General features: G+C 47.8%; 1 non-coding gene and 1 pseudogene across 1 annotated transcript; one reads left to right on the forward strand and one right to left on the reverse strand.

Moving 5' to 3' along the window:
* Positions 1 to 1,547: 1,547 nt before the first annotated feature.
* LOC119922755 lies at positions 1,548 to 20,154 on the forward strand (annotated as a pseudogene).
* TRNAK-UUU lies at positions 17,499 to 17,571 on the reverse strand. Its single transcript has one exon. It is a non-coding gene; the product is annotated as a tRNA-Lys (tRNA).
* Positions 20,155 to 21,669: the final 1,515 nt, after the last annotated feature.

Genomic DNA, 21,669 nt, shown 5'->3' on the forward strand with positions numbered 1-21,669 from the left:
GACCGGCAGGTTTTGGTGACGGCTTGGATGTGAGGGGTGAATGAGAGAGCGGAGTCGAGGATGACACCAAGGTTGCGGGCTTGTGAGACGGGAAGGATGGTAGTGCCGTCAACAGAGATGGGAAAGTCAGGGAGAGGACAAGGTTTGGGAGGGAAGACAAGGAGCTCAGTCTTCGACATGTTGAGCTTTAGGTGGCGGGCGGACATCCAGATGGAGATGTCCTGAAGGCAGGAGGAGATGCGAGCCTGGAGGGAGGGGGAGGGAGCAGGGGCAGAGATGTAGATCTGGGTGTCATCAGCGTAGAGATGATAGTTGAAGCCGTGGGAGCGAATGAGGTCACCAAGGGAGTGGGTGTATATTGAGAACAGAAGGGGACCAAGCACTGAAGGCTCACACTCTAGAAGGGCAAGACAGACAGCAAAACAAAACAAAACAAGTAGACAGAGGGCAATACCATCAGAAAAAAGAGAATTATAGCTATATACACATCATTAATGCAATATAGTAATGAATATGTACAAATATACACAAGTGCTGTGGGGAGGGGATGGGGTAGGGTAGTTGGGGGGCAGATGGGAGGGGAGGAGGAGGAGAGGAAAAGGGAGAATATCTATTTCCAAGGGCTGGAGGGTAGTCGGTGAAGAGGGAAGGGAAACACGGAGGAGAACACCGGTCAAAAGCCTTGAAGCTAGTGGCAAGGAGTTGATTGGAGTCAAACAGGCTTCAGTCTGTTTCATTTTCCTCTGAGAACCACAATCATCATCAACAATCGTATTTATTGAGCGCTTACTATGGCAGATTTATTGTGTTGGCGGCTGTGTGTGTATAACCAAGGTGGGGCACAGGAGGCAGTGAACAAACATTGGCTGGCTGAGGTCTTGAGGGGAGGAGGAGAAGGGAATCTTCTCCCATCACAGTCCAGGGAAAAAGCGTGTCTGGCCCCAGGGAGAGGCAAATAGTAGTGGCAGTAGTAAGGTGGACCTGGCTTCTAATCCTGACTCTGCCATTCAGTCATTCATTCATTCAATCGTATTGATTGAGCACTTACTATGTGCAGAGCACTGTACGAAGCACTTGGAAAATACTATTTGGCAACAGATAGGGACGATTCCTATCCAACAACCAGCTCGGGGACCTAGGTTCTAATCCTGGCTCTGCCCCTTGTCTGCTGTGTGACATTGGGCAAGTCACTTTGCTTCTCTGTGCCTCAGATACCACATCTGTAAAATGGGAATTAAGAGTGAGTCTCACACACTAGAAAGCTTTGAAGATAATTGTGAGGTGTTTTTGTTTCATGTGAAAAGATACATGGTGCCAGTGAAGGGTTTGGAAGAGAGATGTTTGAATGCTTCTTTGTCTTTTCCTATGCTATCGTATCATCTCTGACCTGTAGCGAATGAATGGACACATCTCTCCAGGAACGCCTCATTCTGCAACTGCAACTCTTCTGGTAGTATCCATAGAGTATTTCTGGTAAAAATGCAGAAGTGGTGTACTATTGCATTCTTCTCTGCAGTAAACTTAAATCTCCTACTCGACTCTCTCCCATGACTTTGCTGCCCAGCACAGGGGAGTTTTGACTTATAGCAGATTGTCTTCCACCCACTAGCCACAGCCACGTCCGTCTGGTAGATGAGACTGGTAGAGTACTGGAAACTCTCCAGGTACGATACTGAGTGGAGGGGAGTGATGCTTTAGCAAATAGTTAAATGAATAAATGAGTGGCTAAATAGGTGTGGGTTTGTGAGAGTGTGTGTATTTATGTGTGAGCAAAAACAGTCAGTTGAAGCTTGTGTGTGTGTGTGTGTGTGTGTGTGTGTGTGTGTGTGTGTGTGTGTGTGTGTGTGTGTCTGAGTGGCTGGCCGGGGCCCTGCAGCACAGCCTCAGCATTATGCTGCGATCACGTTGGCCAGAGTGGGTCCTGGACGTCAGAAAATGTTTCTGGTGGGAAGTGACAGGGAGGGAATGAGAAAGTGTGATTGGTTCTAGACCACCAGCACTATCATCAACTCCTCCATGCAGAAATGTCAGGAGAACACAATGGAGGTAAGAGAAACAATCCCTTCCCTCCTGGACCTGACAGTCTGCTGGGCTAGACTGAGCCAAAATAATTTACAGCGAGGGGAAAATGAACATAAAAATGTGCATGCACAGTTTAATACGTTCTTCCATAGTAATGTGAATCTATATGTAGGGAAGAGCTATGAGCAGTTGTGAATGTGTAAATGCAGAGGTGGCATCTGGGCGGATTCAGCATGGGGAGAAGAAACATTAATCTGGGCAAATTTGGAGGTAGAGGGAGATTTGGGCAGAAGGAAGGATCTGAGTCATGTGTTGGAGAGGGGAATGTCCTTGGAGAGGCACAGGGAGCAGATCTATTTCCAAGGGCTGCAGGGGAGTTGGTGAGGAGGGAAGGGAAACATGAAGGAGAACACGGGTAAAAAGCCTTGAAGCGAATGGCAAGGAGTTGATTGGAGTCAACCCAACCTCATACGGATTCATTTTCCTCATTTGTACATTAGCTTGGGCAGTGGCTAGAGAGTGGAAAGCAATCTGCTACAAGCCAAAATGCACCTGTTCTGGGCAGCAGTGGCAGGGGAGAGAGTCGAGGGTGGAGACTCAGGTTTAGTGGGTGGAAGAAGGCAATGGTAAAGCACTTCTCTATTTTTACCAAGAAAACTCCATGGATACAGTACCAGAACGCTTGCAGATGGAGGTGGAACATTCTGGGAGAGATGCGTCCATGGAGTCGCTATGGGTCGGAGGCGAATCGACGGCATAAGTCAACATATGCCAGACCGCTGCACACATTAACACTATTGAACACTACAGGTGACAAATAAATACAACAGATTGATTTAATAATAATGATGATGGTAATTCTTAAGTGCTCACTATGTGTGAAGCACTTTTCTAAGTGCTGCCAAACTCCAACTCCACAAGGAATTAGTGTTGATTACTTAATCGATGCTATCAATCCATCGTATTTATTAAGTATTTATGGTATGCAGAGTCTACCCACTGGATTGTTACCTCCTGGTGGGCAGGAAAATATCTGCCAACTCCATTGGATTGAACTCTCCCAAGCACTTAGTACAGTGCTATTCAGTAAATACCATTGAGCTACTGATGGATGTGTTCATATCCCTACATTTATCAATACTAGTGAACTCTATATGTGATCAATGAATACAACTGCTTGATTTATTAAAATTGGAATCAATCATATTTATTGATTGCTTATAGTGTTTAGAGCTCTGTACTAAGTGCTTGAGAGAGTACAATATGATATAATTTGTAATAGTGTTATCTGCCCAAAAGGAACTTATAGTCTGGAGGGAATGCCAATGTTTTTAAATTGAAGTTCCCCTCTTCCTTTCCAGGGAGCCAGCGCCATCTCCCAGAAATGACCAACATCTCCACGGTGGGTGAATTCCTCCTTCTGGGGTTCTCTGATATCTGGGAGCTGCAACTGCTCCACACCACGCTGTTCCTCCTTGTCTACCTAGCAGCCATTCTGGGGAATCTCCTCATTGTTGCTGTCACCACCTTCGACCAGCGTCTCCACACCCCCATGTACTTCTTTCTCAAGACCTTGTCCTTCATAGACCTCTGCTACATTTCTACAACAGTACCCAAATCCATTGTCAACTCCTGGACCAGTGACAGCTCCATCTCCTTTCTAGGTTGTGTCTCGCAGCTCTTCCTAGTGATCTTCTTTGGTGCTTCAGAGTTTTTTGTCCTCACTGCAATGTCTTATGACCGCTATGCCGCCATCTGCTCCCCACTGCGATATGAGCTCATCATGACCAAAACAGCCTGTGTGTGCATACTAGCAGTGCCATGGCTCAGTGGGGGTCTGTTGGGAATCTTGTTTTCAGCTTCTACCTTCTCCCTGATCTTCTGCGGGTCCAATGCTGTTCAGCAGTTCTTCTGTGACGTCCCCCCTCTGTTGAAGATCTCCTGCTCCGAAGTCCACATTGCCATTGATGTGAGTATGGCTGCTGGATTCTTCTTAGATGCTGTATGTTTCATTTGCATCATTCTCTCCTATGTCTTAATCTTCTCAGCCGTGCTGAGGATGCCGTCCTCCGAGGGTCGAACCAAAGCCTTCTCCACCTGCCTGCCCCATCTCACTGTCATCATCATTTTTCTATTTACTGCAGCATTTGCCTATCTCAAACCACCTTCAGACTTGCCCTCAGCTCTGGATCTGCTGGTTTCCATGTTCTACACTGTGGTGTCCCCCGCTCTGAACCCCCTTATCTACAGCCTGAGGAACAGGGACCTGAAGGCTGCCCTGGGCTGCCCTGTCCTAAAGGGGACATTCTCCCAGGATCCATTCTGGGACAAGATGTCTGTGTCCATTTACCAATAATCTCCTACCCCCCTTAAAAAGGAATTGCCCTTAGACATATCCATATATTCCACTGACCCAGAGTCCCAAAGAATAAGTCTGGATATTCAGGATTTTTCAAGTTCTTGGCGATTGGTTGATAAGACTAGGTCGTGAATGACAATGCATTCCCTAGGAGGCCTCATGGCTCAATGGCTCAATGGCTCAATGGGTGTCACATGACCTGATTCTAATCCCAGCTCAGCCACTGGCCTGCTGTGTGACCTGGCATTACTGTCTTACCATTGCTGGGCTCTCACGTCCTTTTACAATCTGAGCCCTTGTGGGACAGGAAATGGGTCTGATTAGATTGTAATTTCATCTTTTGGCTGTAAATCCATTGTGGGCATGGATTGAATCTACCAACTCTGTTGTATTGTACTCTTCAAAGTGCTTACTACAGTGTTCTGCACACAGTAAACACACAACAAATACCATCGATGGATTGAATCATTTTGTTTCTGTTTCATCACGTGGCACAGACATGGACACAGAAATTGTTAACACCAAATAATAAAAATGATAATAGTCATGATAATGGTGTTTGAAAGGGGACTCACACTCCTCCCCCCTGTAAATCTATATTACTACCCCATAGAGACCTCTGCACTCTCGACCCCATCCGTCTTTCTCAGTGCATCATATCCCACCTCACCTCCCTAGCCTCTCTACCCAATCTTGATGACCAGATTACTGCTCTCAACTCCACTCTCTCTACTCAACTCAACTCGCTCGCTCCCCTTTCCCTTCACCGCTCTCGTAACACTAACCCACAGCCTTGGATCACTCCCACTGTCCGCCTCATTCGCTCTTTGCTCGAGCTGCTGGCTGCTGCTTGTGAAAGTCTAAACACCAAGCTAATCTTGTTCGTTTCAAGTTTACCCTATTCTATTTATTTTGTTAATGATGTGTATCTAGCTTTATTTTTATTTATTCTGGTGACTTGACACCTGTCCACATGTTTTGTTTTGTTGTCTGTCTCCCCCTTCTAGACTGTGAGCCCATTGTTGGGTAGGGACCCTATCTATATGTTGCCAACTTGTATTTCCCAAGCGCTTAGTACAGTGCTCTGCACACAGTAAGTGCTCAATAAATACGATTGAATGAATGAATGAATGAAAAGCCCTACTGAAAGCTCATCTCCTCCAGGAGGCCTTCCCACACTGAGCCCCCTCCTTCCTCTCCTCCTCCCCATCCCCCCGGCCCTACCTTCTTCCCCTCCCCAAAGGACTTGTATATATTTGTACAGATTTATTCCTCTATCTATTTTACTTGTACATATTTACTATTCCATTTATTTTGTTAATGATGTGCATAGAGCCTTAATTCTATTTGTTCTGACGATTTTGACACCTGGCTACATGTTTTGTTTCATTGTATGTCTATCCTGTGAGCCCGTTGTTGGGTAGGGACCGTCTCTATATGTTGCCGACTTGTACTTCCCCAGCGCTTAGTACAGTGCTCTACACACAGTAAGCGCTCCATAAATATGATTGAATGAATGAATGAATGGGACAGAGACATTCACTGATGGAACTCTAGTTTCCAGAACCTGGGTTAGTAAATCATCACAGCAGGAGCCATTTCCATCCTATTCTTCCTCAAGCCAGGAATTTCTCCTTCCCATCATCCCATTCTCAAAACCTCAGTTCCCTTCCTCACCCCATTCAGCCTGGAGGAGAATCATAGGATGGATTCAGAGGATTGTCTTGCTCTGTCTAGCTTTCCAATCAGAAGATGTCAGAAAATGAAATCGTTCAACTGACTGATTGAGTGAGAAGCTGATGCTGCTGCCCGGATTGTCTTTGTCCAGAAACGCTCTGGGCATGGTACTCCCCTCCTCAAAAATCTCCAGTGGCTACCAATCAATCTGCGCATCAGGCAGAAACTCCTCACCCTGGGCTTCAAGGCTCTCCATCTCCTCGCCCTCTCCTACCTCACCTCCCTTCTCTCCTTCTACAGCCCATCCTGCACCCTCCGCTCCTCTGCCGCTAATCTTCTCACCGTACCTCGTTCTCGCCTGTCATCATCATCATCATCATCAATCGTATTTATTGAGCGCTTACTGTGTGCAGAGCACTGTACTAAGCGCTTAGGAAGTACAAGTTGGCAACATATCGAGACAGTCCCTACCCAGCAGTGGGCTCACAGTCTAAAAGGGGGAGACAGAGAACAAAACCAAACATACTAACAAAATAAAATGAATAGAATAGATATGTACAAGCAAAAATAAATAAATAAATAAATAGAGTAATAAATATGTACAAACATATATACATATATACAGATGCTGTGGGGAAGGGAAGGAGGTAAGATGGGGGGATGGAGAGGGGGACGAGGGGGAGAGGAAGGAAGGGGCTCAGTCTGGCAAGGCCTCCTGGAGGAGGTGAGCTCTCAGTAGGGCCTTGAAGGGAGGAAGAGAGCTAGCTTGGCGGATGGACAGAGGGAGGGCATTCCAGGCCCGGGGGATGACGTGGGCCGGGGGTCGACGTCGGGACAGGCGAGAACGAGGTACGGTGAGGAGATTAGCAGCGGAGGAGCGGAGGGTGCGGGGTGGGCTGTAGAATGGCTTGTCCCGCCATTGACCCCCGGCCCACGTCATCCCCCGGGCCTGGAATGCCCTCCCTCTGCCCATCCGCCAAGCTAGCTCTCTTCCTCCCTTCAAGGCCCTACTGAGAGCTCACCTCCTCCAGGAGGCCTTCCCAGACTGAGCCCCTTCCTCTCCCCCTCGCCCCCCTCTCCATCCCCCCATCTTACCTCCTTCCCTTCCTCACAGCACCTGTATATATGTATATATGTTTGTACAAATTTATTACTCTATTTATTTACTTATTTATTTTGCTTGTACATATCTATTCTATTTATTTTATTTTGTTAGTATGTTTGGTTTTGTTCTCTGTCTCCCCCTTTTAGACTGTGAGCCCACTGTTGGGTAGGGACTGTCTCTATATGTTGTCAATTTGTACTTCCCAAGCGCTTAGTACAGTGTTCTGCACACAGTAAGCGCTCAATAAATGTGATTGATTGATTGATTGATTGTCTAGGGTTGTATATGAGATGAGGATGAAACCACCCACAGTTGTTGGAGATGGTCAGTCACATTAGAAGCAGTTGGGATGTTGGGAGGCAGATGCTGTTGTTTCCATGGAAACCCTGGGGTGCAGCACCATTACTGCAGCTTTAGGGACTAGGCCTTTATCTCTGCAGGGCGTAAGGGACCTCATAGGCAGAGGATTTTGGCATCGGCCAGGACACGAGGTCCCACATGAGTTGATCCTCCAGGGGTTCCCCATGGTGCAGTGGCCGTGTTATCTTTGGGGACGGGGGACTCTCTGGAGAACATCTCCCTGCTCAGAGGAGATCAGAGAGGGGCTGAGGGTGCCATGCCGTCCCTTCCTTCATAGCCAGCTGCACCCAAGAAGTGGAGTGGAGAGAGGACCATCCCAAGCCAGCCGAAGTCAGAGCCCTCCAGCCCCATGCTGCCCCAGTGAGTGTGACCAGGGGATGCTAGAGTGGGAGGGAGAAGCCATGATGGGGATGCAAGAGACGGAGCCATTCAGGGGAAGTGCTCACACACGGGGGCAGTGTCGGACTTCAGGGCAGGACTACAACCACAGAGGGGCGGGTGGGCTTTCAGGAGGGTACGTATTTGACAGTGCAGTAGCCCCAACCATCACTCATCTCCCCTTCCTCATCCACCTCCATCCAGCTAACATGGAAGTCGCTTCCCGGCTGGGGCCCTGCAGCACAGCATCAGCATTATGCTGTGGTCACTTCGGCCAGGAGTGGGTCCGGACATCAGAAAATGTTTCTGGTGAGAAATGACATGGAGGGAATGAGGGGGTGTGATTGGTTTTAGACCAGGAGCACTATCATCAATTCCTCCATGCAAGAATGTTGGGTGAACATAATGGATGTAAGAGATTCAATCCCTTCCCTCCTGGACTTGCCCGTCTGCCGGTGCTAGACTGACCCAAAATAATTTACAGCTTAGGGGGAAATAAGAATGGAAAGGTGGATGCACAGCTTAACAAGCGCTTAGTAATGTGAATCTGTAGGTAGGGAAGTACATTGAGCAGTTGTGAATGTGTAAATGCAGAGGTGGGATCTGCCCTGATTCGACATGGGGAGAAGAAACATCAATCTGGGCAAATTTGAAGCGGGGGTGGGGGGGAGATTCGGAAATAAAGAAGCATCTAAGCCATGTTTTGGAGAAGGGAATGTCCTTTTTCTTTCATTCATTCATTCAGTCATATTTATTGAGTGCTTATTATATGCAGAGCAGTGTACTAAGTGCTTGGGAAGTACAAATTGGCAACATATAGAGAAGGTCCCTACCCAAATACGGGCTCACAGTCTAGAAGGGGGAGATGGACAACAAAACAAAACAAGTAGGCAGGAGACAATACCATCGGGATAAATAGAATTATAGCTATATACACATCATCAATAAAATAGAGTAATGAATATGTACAAATCTACACAAGTGCTGAGGGGAGGGGAATGGGGTAAGGGGGTGGTTGGGAGGAGGATGGGGAGGGGAGAAGGAGGAGAGGAAAAGGTAGATCTATTTCCAAGGTGTGCAGGGTAGTTTGTAAAGACAGAAAGGGAAACAAGGAGGAGAACACCAGTCAAAAGCCTTGAAGCTAGTGGCAAGGAGTTGATTGGAGTTAACCAGACTTCAGTCCACTTCATTTTCCTCTGAGAACCACAGTCAGATTTGTTGTGTCGGCGGCTGTTTGTGTATCCGAGGTTGGGCAGGGGAGGCAGTGAGCAAACCTTGGCTGGCGGAGGTCTGGAGGGGAGGAGGAGAAGGGAACCTTCTCCCATCACCTTCCAGAGAAAAAGTGTGTCCGGGCCCACGGAGAGGCAAATAGTAGTGGTAGTAGTAAGGGGACCTGGGTTCTAATCCTGACTTTGCCATTCATTCATTCATTCAATCGTATTGATTGAGTGCTTACTGTGTGCAGAGCACTGTACTAAGCACTTGGAAAGTAAAATTTGGCAACAGATAGGGACAGTCCCTACCCAACAACCGGCTCGGGGACCTAGGTTCTAATCCTGGCTCTGCCGCTTGTCTGCTGTGTGACGTCGGGCAAGTCACTTTACTTCTCTGTGGCTCAGATACCGTATCTGTAAAATGGGAGTTAAGAGTGAGTCTTACATGGTAGAAAGCCTTGAAGATCATTGTGAGGTGTTTTTGTTTCATGTGAAAAGATACATGGTGCCAGTGAAAGGTTTGGAGGAGAGATGTTTGAGCGCTTCTATGTCTTTTCTTAGGCTATCGTTTCGTCTCTTCCCCATAACGAATGAATTGACACATCTCTCCAGGAACGCCCCATTCCTGAATGTGTAAATGCAGAGGTGGCATCTGGGTGGATTCGTCATGGGGAGAAGAAACATAAATCTGGGCAAATTTGGAGGGATAGGGAGATTCAGACAGAAGGAAGGATCTAAGCCATGTGTTGGAGAAGGGAATGTCCTTGGAGAGGCACAGGTAGAAGATCTGTTTCCAAGGGCTGGAGGGGAGTTGGTGAAGAGGGAAGGGAAACACTGAGGAGAACACCGGTAAAAAGCCTTGAAGCTAATGGCAAGGAGCTGATTGGAGTCAACCAAACCTCAATCGGATTCATTTTCCTCATTTGTACCTTAGCTTGGGCAGTGGCTAGTGAGTGGAAGGCAATCTGCTCCAAGTCAAAACGCACCTGTTCTGGGCAGCAGTGGCAGGGGAGAGAGTCGAGAGTGGAGACTCAGGTTTACTGGGTGGAAGAAGGCAATGGTAAAGCACTTCTCTATTTTTACCAAGAAAACTCCATGGATACAGTACCAGAACGCTTGCAGATGGAGGTGGGGTATTCTTGGAGTGATGCGTCCATGGAGTCGCTATGGGTCAGAGGCAAATCGACAGCATAAGTCAAGACATGCCAGACCGTTGCACGTTTTAATACTGTTGAGCATTACAAGTGACAAATAAATGCAACAGGTTGATTTAATAATAATGATGATGGAATTTGTTAAACACTCACTACGCGTGTAGCACTGTTCTAAATGCTGGAAAATTCCAAAAGGAATTAGTGTTGATTACTTCATCGGTGCTATCAATCCATTGTATTCGTTAAGCATTTATGGTATGCAGAGTCTACCCAGTAGACTGTTACCTTCTGGTGGGCAGGAAAATATCTGCCAACTCCATTGGATTGAACTCTCCCAAGCATTTAGTACAGTGCTCTGCACACAGGGAGTATTCAGTAAATACCCTTGAGCTATTAATTGATGTGTTCATACCCCTACATGTATCAATACTGTTGAATTCTATAGGTGATCAATGAATACAACTGCTTTATTTATTAAAATGGAAATCAATCCTATTTATTGATCACTTACAGTGTGTAGAGCGCTGTACTAAGTGCTTGATAGAGTACAATGTGATATAATTTGTAGAAGTGTTACCTACCCCCAAAGGATGTACAGTCTGGAGGGAATGCCAATGTTTCTAAATTGAAGTTCCCCTTTTCCTTTCCAGGGAATCAACATCATCTCCCAGAAATGACCAACATCTCCACCGTGGCTCAATTCCTCCTCCTGAGGTTCTCTGACATCCGGGAGCTGCAGCTTGTCTATGCCATGCTGTTCCGCCTTGTCTACCTAATGGCCCTTCTGGGGAATCTCCTCATTATTGCTGTCACCACCCTCGACCAGCGTCTCCACACCCCCATGTACTTCTTTCTCAAGAACTTGTCCTTCATAGACCTCTGCTACATTTCTACAACGGTCCCCAAATCCATTGTCAACTCCTTGACCAGTGACAGCTCCATCTCCTTTCTGGGTTGTGTCTCCCAGCTCTTCCTAGCGATCTTCTTTGGTGCTTCAGAGTTTTTTGTCCTCACTGCAATGTCTTATGACCGCTATGCTGCCATCTGCTTCCCGCTGCGCTATGAGCTCATCATGAACGAAACAGCCTGTGTGTGCATACTAGCAGTGTCATGGCTCAGTGAGGGTCTGGTTGGAATCTTGCTTTCAGCTTCTACCTTCTCCTTGACCTTCTGTGGGTCCAATGCTGTCCAGCAGTTTTTCTGTGACGTCCCCCCTCTGCTGAAGATCTCCTGCTCCGAAGTCCACATTGCCATTGATGTGAGTGTGGCTGCTGGGTTCTTCTTCGCTGCTGTCTGCTTCACTTACATTTTCCTCTCCTATGTCTTCATCTTCTCAGCCGTGCTGAGGATGCCGTCCTCTGAGGGCCGAACAAAAGCCTTCTCCACCTGCCTGCCCCATCTCACTGTCATCCTCATTTTTCTCTTTACCACAGCATTTGCCTATCTCAGACCACCTTCAGACTCGCCCTCGGCTCTGGTTCTGCTGGTTTCCATGTCCTACACCGTGGTGCCCCCCACTGTGAACCCCCTTATCTACAGCCTGAGGAACAGGGAGCTGAAGGCGGCCCTGGGCAGGATCGTAAAGGGGACATTCCCCCAGCATCCATTCTGGGACAAAATGTCTGTGTCCAGGTACCAATAATCCCCTACCACCCTTTAAAAGAGGAATTGACCTTAGACATAACAATATATACCACTGACCCAGAGGCCCAAACAACAAGTCGGGCTATTCAAGATTTGTCCAGGTTAGGGCGGTTGGCTGATAAGACTAGGTCTTATCTTGAGAGGAGACAGGGGCATTCACTGATGGAACTCTAGTTTCCAGAACAGAGGTGAGTAAGCATCACAACAGGAGGAGCCATTTCCATATAATTCTTCCTCAAGCCAGGAATTTCTCCTTCCCATCATCCAATTCTCAAAACCTCAGTCCCCTGCCCCAACCCACTTGGCTTGGGGGAGTATCAGAGGATGGAATCAGAGGAATCTCTTGCTCTCTCGAGCTTTGAAATCAGAACATGTCAGAGAATGAAATCGATCAATTTACGGATTGAATGAGAAACTGATTGTACAAGGTGGTATATGATATGAAGCTGAAACCACACAGTTGATGTAGATTGTCAGTAACTTTAGAAGTAGTTGTGATGTTGGGATGCAGATGCTGTTGTTTCCATGGGAACCCTGGGGTGCTGCACCATTCTCTAGCTTTAGGGACTGGGCATTTATCTCCACAGGACCTCAGGGACCTCACAGGCAGAGGTTTTCGACATTGGCCAGGACACGAGGTCCCACCTGAGTTGGCCCTCCAGGGGATCCCTGCGGAACATTGGCTGCTTCATCTTTGGGAATGGGGGACTCTCTGGAGATCATCTCCCTGCCCATAGGAGATCAGAGAGGGGCTGAAGTTGCCATGCTGTCCCTTCTTTCCTAGCCAGCTGCACCCAAGAACTGGAGTGGAGAGAGGTCCATCCCAACCCAGCAGAGGTCAGAGCCCTCCATTCATTCATTCATTCATTCATTCAATCGTATTTACTGAGCGCTTACTTTGTGCAGAGCACTGTACTAAGTGCTTGGGAAGTACAAATTGGCCACATATAGAGACGGTCCCTACCCAACAACAGGCTCACAGTCTAGAAGGGGGAGACAGACAACAAAACAAAACATGTGAACAGGTGTCAAGTCATCAGAAGAGATAGAAGTAAAGCTAGATGCACATCATTAACAAAATAAAATAAATAGAATAGTAAATATGCACAAGTAAAATAAATAGAGTAGTAATCTGTACAAACATATATACAGGTGCTGTAGGGAGGGAAAGGAGGTAGGGCGGGGGGATGGGGAGGGGGAGAGGAAGGAGGGGGCTTAGTCTGGGAAGGCCTCCTGGAGGAGGTGAGCTCTCAGTAGGGCTTTGAAGGGAGGAAGAGAGCTAGCTTGGCATATGTGCGGAGGGAGGGCATTCCAGGCCAGGGGGAGGAAGTCTCCACACCCGGGGGTCGACGGCGGAACGGGCGAGAACAAGGCACAGAGAGGAGGTTAGTATCAGAGGACCGGAGGGTGCGGGCTGGGCTGTAGAAGGAAAGAAGGGAAGGTGAGGTAGAAGGGGGCGAGGTGATGGAGAGCCTTGAAGCCGAGAGTGAGGAGTTTTTGCCTGATGCGTAGGTTGACTGGTAGCCACTGGAGAGTTTTGAGGAGGGGAGTAACATGCCTAGAGCATTTCTGCACAGAGATGATCCGGGCAGCGGCATGAAGTGCAGACTGAAGTGGGGAGAGACAGGAGGTTGGGACATCAGAGAGGAGGCTGATGCAGTAATCCAGTCGGTATAGGATGAAAGATTGAACCAGCAGGGTAGCGGTTTGGATGGAGAGGAAAGGGCAGATCTTGGCGATGTTGCGGAGGTGAGACCGGCAGGTTTTGGTGACAGATTGGATGTGAGGGGTGAATGAGAGAGCAGAGTCGAGGATGACACCAAGTTTGCGGGCTTGTGAGACGGGAAGGATGGTAGTGACGTCTACAGTGATGGGAAAGTCAGGGAGAGAGCAGAGTTTGGGAGGGAAGATAAGGAGTTCAGTCTTGGACATACTGAGTTTTAGATGGCAGTCAGACATCCAGATGGAGATGTCCTGAAGACTGGAGGAGACACAAGCCTGAAGGGAGGGAGAGAGAGCAGGGGCTCTCTCTGATATGCTGCCCCAGTGAGTGTGACCCGGGGGAGGAGGAGGCAAAGACCATGATGGGGATGCAAGAGATGGAGCCATTCAGGTGAAATGCTCACGCACGGGGCCAGTGTCGGACTTTGGGGCAGAGCTACCTCCCCAGAGGGGCAGATGGGTTTTCGGGAGGGTAAATATTTGGCAGTGCAGTGGCCCCAACCATCACTCATCTCCCCTTCCTCATCCACCTCCATCCAGCTAAAATGGAAGCCGCTTGCCTGGCTGGGGCCCTTCAGCACAGGGTCGGCACTTTGGCCAGTAGTGGGTCCTGGACGTCAGAAAATGTTTCTGGTGGGAAATGACAGGGAGGAAATGAGAGAATGTGATTGGTTCTAGACCAATAGCACTATCATCAACTCCTCAGTGCAGGAATGCCGGGTGAACGCAATGGAGGTAAGAGATTCTTTCCTTCCCTCCTGGATTTACCAGTCTGCTGGGCTAGACCGATTGAAAAGAATTTACAGCTAGGGGGAAATAAGAATGGAAAGGTGGATGCACAGCTTAATAAGTGCTTACATAGTCATGTGAATCTATCGGTACGGAAGAGCTGTGAGCAGTTGTGAATGTGTAAATGCAGAGGTGGTATCAGGGCTGATATGGCATGGGAAGGAGAAACATTAATCTGGGCAAGTTTGAAGGGAGAGGGAGATTCAGGCAGAAGGAAGGATCTAAGCCATGTGTTGGAGAAGGGAATGTCCTTAGAGAGGCACAGGGAGCAGATCTGTTTCTAAGGCCTGGACGGGAGTTGGTGAAGAGGGAAGGGAAACACGGAGGAGAACACCGGTCAAAAGCCTTGAAGCTAGTGGCAAGGAGTTGATTGGAGTCAACCAGACTGCAGTCTGTTTCATTTTCCTCTGAGAACCGCAGTCAGATTTGTTGTGTTGGCAGCTGTGTGTGTATCCAAGGTGGGGCAGGGAAGGCAGTGAGCAAACCTTGGCTGGCGGAGGTCTGGAGGGGAGGAGGAGAAGGGAATCTTCTCCCATCACCTTCCAGGCAAAAAGTGTGTCTGAGCCCAGGGAGAGGTAAACAGTAGTGGTAGCAGTAAGGGGACCTGTGTTCAAATCCTGACTCTGCTATTAATTAATTAATTCATTCAATCTTATTGATTGAGCGCTTACTATGTGCAGAGCTCTGTACTAAGCCCTTGGAAAGCACAATTTGGCAACCGATAGAGAGAATCCCTACCCAAAAATGGGCTCAGGGACCTGGGTTCTAATCCTGGCTCTGACCCTTGTCTGCTGGGTGACGCTGGGCAAGGCACTTTGCTTCTCTGTGCCTCGGAATACCCCATCTGTAAAATGGGAATTAAGACTGAGCCCTAGATGAGATAGGGACTGTGTCTGCCCAATTTTCTTGTATCTTCCCCAGTACTTAGTATAGTGCCTGGCACCTAGAAAGCACTTAGCAAACACGATTTTTTAAGAAAAGTATTTATTGAGCACCCATTTGAAGTGGTGTATTGGACTAGGTGTTGGCAAAGTTTGAAAGCAAGTGACCCATTGCTTGTCTACAAGGAGATGAAAATAAAAATACTTACAGCACTGAGAATTCATTTGTTGATGAGTGTAAAGAGGATGCAAGTCACCACATTCAAGCCAGAGTATCCTGTAGGAATGATATGGGTTAAGGTGCTGGGAAATTAATTAGAGGAAGCTGGTTAGGGGAGGTAAGATTTAGCAGGACTCTGAATGTGGGGAAAACTGTGGTCTGTCTGATATGGAAAGGAGGAGGGAAGTCACTTTGGTAAATCACTTCAATTCTCTGTGCCTCAGTTATCTCATCTGTAAAATGGGGATTAAGACCGTGAGCCCCATGTGGAACATGGACTGTGTCCAACCTGATTAGCTTGTCTCCACTCCAGTGACTAGTACAGTGCCTGGTAATAATAATAATAAGGATGGCATTTACGAAGTGCTTACTATGTGCAAAGCACTGTTCTAAGCACTGGGTAAGTAGTAAGCTCTTACCATGTACCAAAAAAAAAGAAAAGAATTCCTGGCCCAGGCTAGGGGAACAGTGAGTCAAGGGATGGAGATGGGAGAATCAAGAGTGAGTTACAACTTGAAGGTTGGCTTGGGAACAAAGAAGAGGAACTGAATGGAGGAGATGGACAGGGGCTGGTGGGGGGAGGGGGGTCTCACATGGTAGAAAGCCTGGAAGCTAATTGTGAGGTGTTTTTGTTTCGTGTGAAAAGATACGTGGTGCATGTGAAAGGTTTGGAAGAGAGGAGAGATGCTGTCTTAGCGATGCTTTGTCTTGTCTTATGCTGTCGAGTCGTCTCCGACCTATCAATGGGCACATCTCTCCCAGAACACTCCATTCTCCATCTTCAAGTTTATCCATAGAGTTTTCTTGGTAAAAATACAGAAGTGGTATACCATTGCCTTCTTCCCTGCAGTAAACTTGAGTCTCCGCCCTCGACTCTCTCCCTTGCCGCTGCTGCCCAGCCTGGGTGAGTTTTGACTTGTAACAGTTTGCCTTCCACTCACTAGCCACTGCGCAAAATAGGAATGGAATGGCTATGCCTCTGCTTGACTCTCCCTCCCATAGCCAAAACTGGAAGAGTACTGGAAACTCTCAAGGTACTATTCTGAGTCGGGGGAGTGATGCTTTAGCAAATAGTTAAATGAGTAAATGAGTGGCTAAATAGGTGTGGGTTTGTGTGGTTGTGTGTGTTTATGTGTAAGTAACCGCAGTCAGTTGAAGCGCGCGCGCGCGCGCGCGCGCGTGTGTGTGTGTGTGTGTGTGTGTGTGCCTGAGTGGCCGTGTGTGTGTGTGTGTGTGTGTGGTTGCGTATATCTCCATGATAAGTGTGTTTACATATGAGGGTGTTTTTTTGTCGAAGTATTATAAAATCATCGAGAGCAATTCATAGCCATCATGTGCATCTCTTGATAATAATAATAATCATAATAATAATGGCATTTGTTAAGTGCTTACTATGTGCCAGGCTCTGTTCTAAGTGCTGGGGGGGATACAAGATAATCAGGTTGCCCCACATGGGGCTCACAGTCTTAATTCCCTTCTACAGATGAGGGAACCGAGGCACAGAGAAGTGAAGTGACTGGCCCGAAGTCACTCAGCTGATAAGTGGCAGAGCTGGGATTAGAACTCATGACCTCTGACTCCCAAGACCGTGCTCTTTCCACTGAGCCACACTTGCTAGCCATGTGACTTTGGGCCAGTCACTACACTTCTCTGGGCCTCGGTTACCTCATCTGGAAAATGGGAACGCAATCCCTGATCTCCCTCAGTCTTAGAATCTGAGCCCAGGTGTGGGACAGGTACTATATCTGACCCAGAAAAAGTTTCTCTACCCTGGCACTTAGTACAGTGCATGGTATGGAGTAAATGTTTAACAAATACCACATCTTTAATAATAATGAATGATTATGGTATTTCCTAAGTACCAGGCAATGTACGAAGCGCCGGGGTGGATACAAGCAAATCAGATTGGACACACTCCCTTACCCACGTGGGGCTCACAGTCTCAATCCCATTTGACAAATAAAAAGCTTATCCACCTGAACAGGGACTTGAACCCTGGACCCTCAGATTAAAAGTCTGATGCTCTACCGACTGAGCTATCTGGGCTCCTCTCTGGCCTTCTCCTATCTGTAATTTATTTTAGTTTCTGCCTTCTCCACTCAATCAATCAATCAATCGTATTTATTGAGCACTTACTGTGTGCAGAGCACTGTACTAAGCGCTTGGGAAGTACAAGCTGGCAACATATGGAGACAGTCCCTACCCAACAGTGGGCTCACAGTCTAGAAGGAGGAGACAGAGAACAAAAACAAACATACTAACAAAATAAAATAGAATGGATAGGTACAAGTAAAATAAATAAATAAATAAATAGAGTAATAAATATGTACAAACATATATACATATATACAGGTGCGGTGGGGAAGGGAAGGAGGTAAGATGCGGGGGGTGGAGAGGGGGACGAGGGGGAGAGGAAGGAAGGGGCTCAGTCTGGGAAGGCCTCCTGGAGGAGATGAGCTCTCAGTAGGGCCTTGAAGGGAGGAAGAGAGCTAGCTTGGCGGATGGGCAGAGGGAGGGCATTCCAGGCCCTGGGGAGGACATGTGCCGGGGGTCGATGGCGGGACAGGAAGGCTGAGTAGGTGCGAATGAGGTTGTCGTTAATGTAACTTGGTGATAACAAGGGCCTTTTTCCCGGGGTGTGGCGGGGGGAGTCTATGGCGTCTATGGCGGACCGGACCAGGAAGAGGGATTGGTGGGCACTATAAGGAAGGTCGCTTAAGTGGGTGGGGGTGGAAGCAGGGGGCGTCTATGGCGGCGCTCGGAGGAGAGGAGCCTTCCGGGAGCAGCAGGGGCCACGCGGTGTGATGGCGGGTGGGCGGGCGGGCCTCTCGGGCCATCACTCATAATGCTAATTGTGGTATTTATAAAGATATTACAATAGTCTGATCAAAATATTGAGGGCTGGGTTCAGCTCACGATAATCGAGTCAGACACAGTGTACATCTCCCGTGGGGCTCAGGGTCTAAGTTTAAAGGAGAAGAATTGAATCCCCATTTTACAGATGAGGGAACTGAGGTAGAGCAAAGTTACATGCCTAAGGTGACACAGCAGGAAAGTGGCAGAGCCAGGACTACACCTCAGATCCTCTGACTCCCGGGCCTAGGATCTTTCCACTAGGCCCCGCCACAATAGAATGGAAGCCCCGTGAGGGAAAGGATCATATGAACATTAGCTCCGGTGGTCACGCCACAAAACCACAACAAGGAGGCACTCAGAAGTTCCCCAAAGCAGGATTATTGTTGTCACACATCAAGAAAGGCACATCCATGGATACACTCTCCAGAACTACTAGAGAATAAACCCACAACAATACCACCACCCTCATATCAATTGGTCTCCAATATTAACACTGGATGTCCAACCGTTCTCTATGTTACCAGTGTCCCACCTTAGCTGTTGATGAGGTCATCCAGCCCTCATGCCACTGTTGCAATCTGGCAAGTGATGTCTCCTCAAGTTGGCCTCTGTACTTCGACACAGTTACTTCTTTATTTCCACTGTAGACTTCAAGCAAACCTTCCTCCCCTTCCCTCTCTCTGTCATGCTATAAATCTGTCACCCTAATCTAGGACCTTGAAGGACTCTAGTTGTCTAAGCACCATCTTCCCATAAAGCACAACATACAGTTATAAATTATGAAGCATACCACAGTCAGTTATGTTTAGTTACATTCTATACAGTATTGTGCAACATAGACTTGCAAGCCTTGGGAGTATGCACTTTGCCGCATACTATATTCTGTATTTTATTGCTGTTGCCGTTTCTCTGCTGTTGCCCCTTTTTATGCACCATACAATCAACAGTCATATTAGTGCCCCCTCTAGACTGTAAGCTCCTGGTTGTCAGGGAATGTGTCTACTAACTCTTTAGGATTGTACTCTCCCAAGGGCTTAGTACAGTGCTCTGCAAATGGTAAGTGCTCAGTAAATGACACTGCTAGATTACTTGATGGGTAAATACCCCTGCCCCTCTCAGGATCACACCTGGAGAGTTTCCAGTACCCTACCAGTCTCGGCCAAGGGAGGGAGAATCCAGCAGAGGCATACCCATTCCATTCATAGCTGGGGCAGTGGCTAGTGAGAGGAAAGCAATCAGCTACAAGTCAAAAGGCACCTGTTCTGGGCAGCAGTGGCAGGGGAGAGAGTCGAGGGTGGAGAATCAGGTTTACTGGGTGGAAGAAGGCAATGGTAACCACTTCTCCATTTTTACCAAGAAACCTCTATGGATCCACTACCAGAACGCTTGCAGATGGAGGTGGGGCATGCTGGGAGAGATGCGTCCATGGAATTGCTACGGGTTGGAGACGACTCGACGGCATAAGACAAGACATGCTAGACCCCTGCACATATTAATTCTATGGAACGCTATAGGTGATAAATAAATCCAATGGATTGATTTACTTCTAAGGGAAGTTGTGTTGATTCCTTCATTGATGCTATCAATCATATTTATTAAGCATTTATCATCTGTGGCGCACTGTACTAACTGCTTGAGAGAGTACAATTTGATATGGTTGGTAGACATGTCCCCTGCCCTCAAGTAACTTACGGTTTAGAGGGAAAGCCAATGTTTCTAAATTGAAGTGTCTCTCTTCCTTTGCAGGGAGTCAACGTCAACTCCCAGAAATGACCAACGTCTCCACTGTGACTGAGTTCCTCCTCCTGGGGTTCTCTGACATCCAGGAACTGCAGCTGCTCCATGCCACATTGTTCCTCCTTGTCTACCTAATGGCCCTTCTGGGGAATCTCCTCATTGTTGCTGTCACCACCCTCGACCAGTGTCTCCACACCCCTATGTTCTTCTTTTCAAAAACCTGCCCTTTGTAGACCTCTGCTACATTTCTGCAAAGGTACTCAAATCCATTGTCAGCTCCCTGACCAGTGACAGCTCCATCTCCTTTCTGGGTGGTGTCTCACAGCTCTTCCTACTGATCTTCTTTGGTGCTTCAGAGCTATTTGTCCTCACTGCAATGTCTCATGACCGCTATGCCGCCATCTGCTCCCCCTTGTGTTATGAGCTCATCATGAACAAAACAGCCTGTGTGCGCTTAGTAGCAGCATCATGGCTCAGTGGATCTGTTTCGAGTCTGGCTTTCAGCTTCTACCTTCTCCCTGAACTTTTGTGGGTCCAATGCTGTCCAGCAGTTCTTCTGTGACGTCCCCCCTCTGCTGAAGAGCTCCTGCTCAGAGGACCACATTGCCATAAATGTGAGTGTGGCTATTGTGATAGTCTTAGATGGCACATCTGTTTTTTTTTCATCATCTTCTCCTATGTCCGCATCTTCTCAGCCGTGCTGAGGATGCCGTCCGCCAAGGGCCGAACCAAAGCCTTCTCCACCTGCCTGCCCCATCTCACTGTCATCATCATTTTTCTCTTTACCACAGCATTTGCCCATCTCAAACCACCTTCAGACTCTCCCTCGGCTCTGGATCTGCTGGTTTCCATGTCCTACACCGTGGTGCCCCCCCCACCACTGTGAGCCCCCTTATCTACAGCCTGAGGAACAGGGACCTGAAGGCTGCCCTGGGCAGGTTCCTAAAGGGGACATTCACCCAGTATCCATTCTGGGACAAAATGTCTGTGTCCAGGTACCAATAATCCTCTACCACCCCTTTAAAAGAGGAATTGCCCTCAGACAAGTGCAAATATATCACTGACCCAGAGGCCCAAAGAACAAGTCTGGATATTCAGGATTTGTCAAGGTCTGGGAGGTTGGCTGATAAGACTAGGTCATGAGTGGCAGTGCATTCCCTAGGAGGCCTCATGGCTCAATGGCATGTGAATGGGTGTCACGTGACCTGAGTTCTAATCCCAGCTCGGCCACTGGACTTCTGTGTGACCTGGCCTTAGTGTCTTACCGTCCCTGGGCTCTTACTTCCTCTTACATTCTGAGCCCCTGTGGGACAGGAAACGTGTCTATTTGAATTGTAATTTCATTTTTGGGCTGTCAGATCATTGTGGGCATGGATTGTATCTACCAACTCCATTGTATTGTACTCTTCAAAGCGCTTAGTACAATGTAATGCACACAGTAAACACTCAACTAATACCATCGATCAATTGAATTATTTATCATCACGTGGCACAGACTTTGACACAGAAATTGATAACACCGAATAATAAAAATAATTATAATAATGGTGT

Source organism: Tachyglossus aculeatus, unplaced genomic scaffold (genome assembly GCF_015852505.1).
Source record: "Tachyglossus aculeatus isolate mTacAcu1 unplaced genomic scaffold, mTacAcu1.pri scaffold_123_arrow_ctg1, whole genome shotgun sequence".
Taxonomy (NCBI): Eukaryota; Metazoa; Chordata; class Mammalia; order Monotremata; family Tachyglossidae; genus Tachyglossus; species Tachyglossus aculeatus.